The 7,506-nt window shown below is 38.0% G+C and overlaps 1 pseudogene; it reads left to right on the forward strand.

Annotated features, from left to right (window-relative positions):
- The first annotated feature begins 1,430 nt into the window (after positions 1-1,430).
- On the forward strand, positions 1,431-4,133 carry LOC149275982 (galanin receptor 2a pseudogene; annotated as a pseudogene).
- The last annotated feature ends 3,373 nt before the right edge of the window (positions 4,134-7,506 follow it).

The following is a 7,506-nucleotide window of genomic DNA, read 5'->3' on the forward strand; positions in this document are numbered from 1 at the left end:
TGACTCGGTCGTGTAATGTGTGACATCACATCTGTACAGTATAGTAGAAGTAGCCTACACAGTTTGTAGTGGTTTATATTGGTATATTCGTCTCTGCTTTGGCAAAAGCTGTAACTGATGAAAAAAGTCAGTTATACAGTATAAGTAGTAGAGACTTTTGACGTTAGCAGTGGTGCCTCCGCCAATATCTACAACATTTAAAAATATCAATGAAAATATTGGGTTCATTCTTATTATTAATGTTGGTTCTCCTGGAAAAGGCAGCAGTGTAATTATTTTTTTTGCCTTTCTACCAAAAAAGGGTTAATTTGGTTTTGCTACTACTAAAGAACTTCCAGTCTTTCTATCACAAAGAACACCTATAAATTCTATTATATTTCTTGATTGTCTAGCACCCAGTCCCAGGCTTCCCTAAGGTATTAACATTAAAAACTTATTTTCAACACTAATTTAGACCATTACCGGCTGTCTCTTGCTCTTCCCTTCACTAAGTTTTTTTTTTTTTTTTTAATTTAGCAGTCCCTCAGCCCTGACATACAAGCATCTGACGTCTGCCCAATGAATAGATCAGGGGGGGTTAGTTACTATGGACACCATCACTATTTTTTGTACCTTTTATCTCCCTGGAAACGGGATGCTTCTGATCTATTTATTCAGAGAAGTATTAGTAACACAGATCACCCAGGCTCCATGGAGAAGGGGGAAGTTTCTCATCCTATCAATGCAATAATTGCTTTTATTATCCCGCGAGTGTGTAAGTTGGAGTATCCTTGTAAAACTACAGTAGTGGTGAAAGGCTTCAGCCAGACATTAACAAGGAGAAGACATGTGCAAGAAGACTACTCAGACGTAGATGATGCACTGAAACTAAAACTCAGCATGATATGACTTAAAATATATCAGTATTTACAGATTCATCCTGGAGACCTGCTAAAGAAAAGAGATTATCAAGAGGATACCGAGGAGAGATCAGGAGGACCTTTCTGACCATAGAAGAGACTTGGTTGTAGCTTTAAAAAAATAGCCAACTTGTCCTGCTCAAAGAGTTGAGAGACCATTCTTGTATTTCACTCCAAGCGGGGTTTTAAAACACCTGGACATCTTTGTAGCACCTGTTATTTGGGTTTTAAACAAGATCTATTGCATGAATATTGTTATTTTGGCAGAAGATTAACCTGGAAGAGCTGTTCATCTGTTACTGATGGGAAATAATCAACTGTTGAGAAGAATTATTTTCTTGTTGGGGTAGCAGGTTGACTTGGTCAGGGGGAACGTATCTGCGAATGGTACGATTTTTAGGAATCCAGGAAAATCATTGCAATCCTTCACGCTCAGTAGAATAGACATGAGATCTTAATACGCTGCTTACTGTAAAAGTAAGCTTCACTGTGAGAATTTACTGGAGAGTGGATACAGGGCAAGGGCTGAAGATGAATATCTCCATCCAGATGTCATCTTCAGACAGCTACCACCCTGAGTCTATACTTATCCCGGTACTCTACTCCCTTATTTTTCTCGTGGGGACAGTGGGCAACAGCTTGGTATTGGCTGTACTATTAAGAAATGGCAAGATTAATAACACCACCAACCTATTCATCCTTAATCTTGGAGTTGCAGATTTGTGCTTTATCATTTTTTGTGTGCCTTTCCAAGCCACCATTTATACCCTGGACAGCTGGGTCTTTGGCCCCTTTATGTGCAAAGCTGTGCATTTCTTCATATACCTGACTATGTATGCCTCCAGCTTCACCTTGACCACAGTGTCCTTGGACAGGTAAGAAGTACATATGTTGCAACCTATATATCTTAACAAATCTGCCACCCTGGACAGTACAGACAACCCTGAGACCATAATGGTATTTTAAGCATATAATTATTTTTGCAGAGTGTAATTTCCACACTTACCATATTTGCAACTGTGTTGTGTAAAATATAATATAAAAATGAGACCAGTTGTCTCAAAAACACTAAGAAATACCTATTTTATATACAATTTGCTTCAATTTACTACCAAAAGGTTGGAACTATAAGAAAAGGGTATAACAGGATGGTAATATTTTGCATATATATAGAGAGTTTTTACCTTTTTTAGTCATATCCCCCCAAATAGTCTTCTGCTTGTAAATCCAAGATATCTGGATTCCATTAAATTTACAAAATAGTTTTAATAGTTTTGGGTCAATACAGTGTCTTGACAGAATTTGTAGGAGTTGTATATTTAAGTACTTTCCAGATCATATTTGGCATATTTTATTATTTTATTAGGGTAAGAATATTAAAGTGAGCAGGTTATCAAATAACCACAAATGTTATTGTCACTTCTTTAATGGCAGATAATTTCACCTGTTTTACTGGGCAGGTTGATGATAATGTTTTTATTTCTAATTCCAATTACCTTTAATTATTGTCTAAGTCCCACATGAGATCTGCATTTGGTAAATGAGTTTCAGAAGAATTACTTTTTAACGCAGAGAATATACTGCAACCCAATATGAGGGCGATTTATAAATCAAAACATAATAATAGTTTAAAAAAAATGTCCCCAATGAAAAGCTTATTGCTTGGGTTTTCTCTAACAAATGTATTAAATGTATTAAATTAATTATTTAATATATGAAAAGAAGTCAAATTGTTAGTGAATTACCGTATTTTCACAAGAAACATTGGGATTATGTGTAAAAAGCAATTCTGGTGCATATTGGTTAAAAATGGAGCAATCACCATGGCAACCAAGGGAATGGTTACTCCGTATTCATCATTAGTTCTGTTTAGATATGTAGCAATCTGTTTAGAAGCAAAGTAGACATTTAGATTTCCATATTGATATATACAAGAGTTACAAGAAAAGCTTTTCAAAATACACCATGTTTTAGGAGTGGACAATGTACCATGGTGTGCCATGAGCCATCGTTATGCCAGGGAATTGGCACAGCTTTTTTAAACTGGACATAAAATAAGCTGGACTTGTTCTCCATATTCACAGATTGTCTTCTAGTATCCACTTAGATGCTTGCAAGGAGGAGGGGGCAATTGAGTCAGCTTTTTTCCAGCTTGTGCTTCTCCTCCCAGACAAGCCATACTAAGCTAGGCAGGAGGGGGTATTTTAGCTGGCTTGGCTCCAGCTCATGCTCCTCTTCTTAGACATACTGGACTGAGCCAGCCATTGAGCTCACACCCGCATAAGCAAGCCCAATTTTATCTTTTGACCAATCTATGTGCTAGCAATATAGACAGGCACATTGAACCCAAAGCTTTAAGCCCTAGACTAGATATCCTAGTAGTTTTAAGTGAGAACAACATGCTCAGACTTGTATGTATTCTTTACTGTACCTTTAACAGTAAAATGTTCTTTCAGGTATCTGGCTATACGTTATCCCCTTCGCTCCAGGGAGCTTCGAACACCAAAGAATGCATTAATGGCCATCACGCTAATTTGGACCTTATCGTTGATATTTTCAGGCCCTTATCTCAGCTACTACCAGGAGTTTCAGCTGGCTAACCTAACAGTTTGTCATCCAGTATGGCAAATTTCCCGTCGTAAGACCATGGACCTTTGCACCTTCATCTTCAGCTACGTCATCCCTGTGCTCATCCTTGGTCTTACCTACGCTCGTACAATCCGCTACCTGTGGACTTCTGTCAACCCCATTGATGACATGTCAGAGTCAAAGAGGGCCAAGAGGAGGGTGACCCGTATGATCATCATTGTGGCTGTCTTGTTCTGCTTGTGCTGGCTGCCCCACCACTTAGTCATACTTTGTGTCTGGTTTGGGTACTTCCCCCTCAACAACTTCACTTATGCCCTACGCGTTCTCTCCCACCTGGTATCCTATGCTAACTCCTGCGTCAATCCTGTAGTGTACGCTTTGGTCTCCAAGCACTTTCGTAAGGGTTTCCGCAAAATATTCCGCTGTCTACTATTTCGACAAAGGCCGGCTAACAAGGTTCACATGGTTCCTGCTGCCCATGCTGGGGTCAGCACGCTGGAGGGAGCATGCACAGAGGTGACCCAGCTCAGTGAAGGTCACGTGCATTGTTCTGCTTGCTGCCATGACCCTGTCAGTCCTTGGAAGGAGACCGAGAGAATTGGGGATAAAGCAGCCCAGTCTTTTATCACGTTCAATGTCACATAGTAGTGATAGGCATGCAGAATTACAAGGCTGTAATAATCAAACATTCCTAATACGTTGTTTTGAGACATAGGCTCTGGTATGGACAATGCCTTGGTTTAGATTTCTAAATATTTAGAAATGGAACACCAGCATTCACTATATCTACATACGCAGAAAGCCTTGACATGGTGACACTTGTATGATGAATATTAAAAGGAACAGTATCAGGATCAACATAGCCTCGCACAATATATCCTTTCACTAGTTAAAGCAGGTCTTTTCATCCATGTTCATGTAACCAGTCACTGAATTGCTATCACTGCATTAATATATTGATGTTTTTTTCTGTAAAAGAAATTTTACAGAAAAAAATTTACCAATTAATCTAACACATATACATGCATATACACACACTAACAAAAACTGCTGTTTTCCATGACCGGAACAATGTTAAAGAATAGTAAGTACTTACCAGATAACTTACTCATTTTTAGTGGGATAGAGATCAGGTTATCGTGAATATAATACAAAATCTTGCCAAAATCATTTCTATGGTTACTTTGTATTTAACAAAAAAACACCCAACACATTCCACAGTGTTGCAGATTAACATAAATGGTCTTGTTGCTTTATATACCCTGATTAGCAACTATATTTAACTCAATAAATACCATCTAAATCTATTGTAATTTCATTTTAGTTTTTTTTTGTTTGTTTATTCATTTATTTATGGTTCAATATAACAGTACATTGTGTGGATACAATAATTTCAATAGATGGTTTTACACCAGCACCAAAGTTCAAGCATGATGGGACAACTCCGAGACACATATAAAGCAACATTTAACAGCTTGTGTCCTTCGTACAGAACCCCTTACAGATACAAAAAAAACAACTAGGCACTTTAAAAAACTTTTACATTGACTTGCATATTTTTTAAATAAGAATATATGAGCCTGGTGCCAATGAAGCCTTTACAGTCAATAAAATGTTTCATTGAAATGACTCATAGCTTGCGTTTTGTGTTTCTTTTGCGTTTTATTTGGGACAGTTTGACTCAAAGTGTATATTTCAGGTCCAAATCCTACATTTTAACGTGATATATACAGATAACAATCAGCAACATAGATTTATAAAAAACAAATATATGCTTACCATGGGAGCAGCCATCTTATGTTTGTCATAATTTGTAATTGTTGTTGAAACAGCATTGATAAAGTAATCAGAAGATTAACTTCAGGACGGTAAATTGATTGTCTATGCTGGTTTTGCTACCTCCTTCTAAACATTTCTAAAACAGATAATCTAGTCCCTAATTTAATATTGTCGAATGTATGTTGCAGTCCATTGTACATGAACAATGTATTTTACTTTTGTCTTTTACATCTTTTAGTTATTGTAGTTAGAAAATGAAACCCTGCTTTTAAGTCGCCCCCCCAAAAAAAAGATTTAGTATGTAACTGTGTTACACATGCTCAGTAGCACTCTTATTGAAGTCATTGAAGCCACATCAAATCATATATTTACTAGCAAAACATCACTGTTCATATAGCGTAGATGTGATTGGCAGCTGCCACACCCATTGACTTGAATTAGAGTTCTACTGAGCATGTGCAGAAAGCATACCCCAGTATGCTGCCTGCTTTCAGTACAGGCAGCTGGGGGAGGAGTAATAAAATGAGATAGAAGAAGCACAGCAAGTAAATAATGCCTGCACTGATCCGTGTGGTAAACCCATACAAAATTGTCCCCAATGAGCTTTTTACATAAACCTAAAGCTGCATTAATGCATGAGTATATCCTTAATAAGTCAAACGTAATTCAAAAGAGAAAGATAACTGGTTCTTTTCTTCTATCGTATGTACACAAAGGCTATTTTAACTTGGTGTACCGGAGCTAGGATTAGCGACATGAGGCAATCTCACCTACTTTACATTCACACCTTCTATAATCCCTAATCGTCCACAAATGTATGTAGGATCATATATGTTTCAGGTTTCAAATATACATTTATAAATATACATTATGTATACCGGTACTCTAGAGCCATAGAATTTGCTCCTAAAAAACGTCGTTTGTGTTAAAAACTCTTGATGGATTCCATCTGAAGAAGAGATCTCTAAGGTCCTGATAGTATTTGTGACTACATGTTTATTTTATGTTGGCCCAAAGAAATATCTTTTTTGACTTTGTTCTCCATGAACATGTTAACAGGTAAAAAAATAAATAAAAGGGAGTAAAATGCAAAGGGTCTCAAAATTTTTGGGAATAATGGACCCAGTGGATTTTGGGACCAAAAGAACGACGGTTTTCCCTAAAGACACTTGAGGGATATCATGAGAAGTCTGCTTGTATGGAGCAGTAGAGGTTAACAAACAGCTGTGTAAATGTCAAGGTGGTCTGTTGTAGGGGTGATGAAGTTACAGGATGTACCTAGTAAGGCTAGGAAAGCAGTAACGTGTTGCTGTGAATCTCGTACTTTCAATAAATCTGTCTGCTCGCTGACATCATATGTGTTTTTATTTGGATCTGGGTGCAGGGAAAGCTGCTTGTCAGCATGGCCACCCACTTTATTTTATATGCGCTGCCTGGGGGTTGTTGCACACAAATCTGAGCAAATCCCTATGACCATAAACCCTGTATTTATTGAATTGGGCGCTGTTTAATACAATCCCCTTATAAACCTGCCATCAATGTCCCTTCTCATATGCCCGAGGATCCAGCTGACACTCCGCAGGACTCTCTGTGCCGTGACCATTAATAGCGATGCTACTGCTGCTCCAAAGGAAAAGCCGCAGTGTTTAGATCAGCGCTGATTAACCTATTATTGAGGTGGATGAATGAGACTCATCATTTAATCATCAATAGTAACATGAAGATACAGAACACACACACACCATGCACAATGTCACTAGTGCAAACTAACAGGCATTTTGCTAAAATAAACCGAAAAACAAACCCATCGAAGGAGCATGGAAATGATCCAGCCTTTGTGTAAATGTTGCATAACGTTCTTCTTATGTAAAACACCCTTGTAACTAAAATACACCAAAAAGAGTAACCGTGAACTAATATAATTTTGAAATCAGAATAGCTAAGAGAGCCATTGCCCCTTCTGCCATTTCCAGACATCCCATACCTAGGCAGCACCCGTAGGTACCAATCCTATACCAAATGGATGGGCGCAGCGTATTTTAGATCAAAACGGGAGGGCGCCTTTTAGCCTCAGAACAAGTACAGCCAAGTGCCCCCCATTCTATATCAGTTTACCCCCCCTCTATAGCACACATCGCTTTCCATAAAGAAACAGTCAGCCTCCGTATGTTAGTAACATAGAACATTACGACTCATTTTATGAAAGATCATGTTTCTTATTTTATCTTTGTTTACTTCT

This window comes from Sceloporus occidentalis, unplaced genomic scaffold, assembly GCF_023333645.1.
Source record: "Sceloporus occidentalis isolate IW3139 unplaced genomic scaffold, rSceOcc1.0.p SCAF_253, whole genome shotgun sequence".
Taxonomy (NCBI): Eukaryota; Metazoa; Chordata; class Lepidosauria; order Squamata; family Phrynosomatidae; genus Sceloporus; species Sceloporus occidentalis.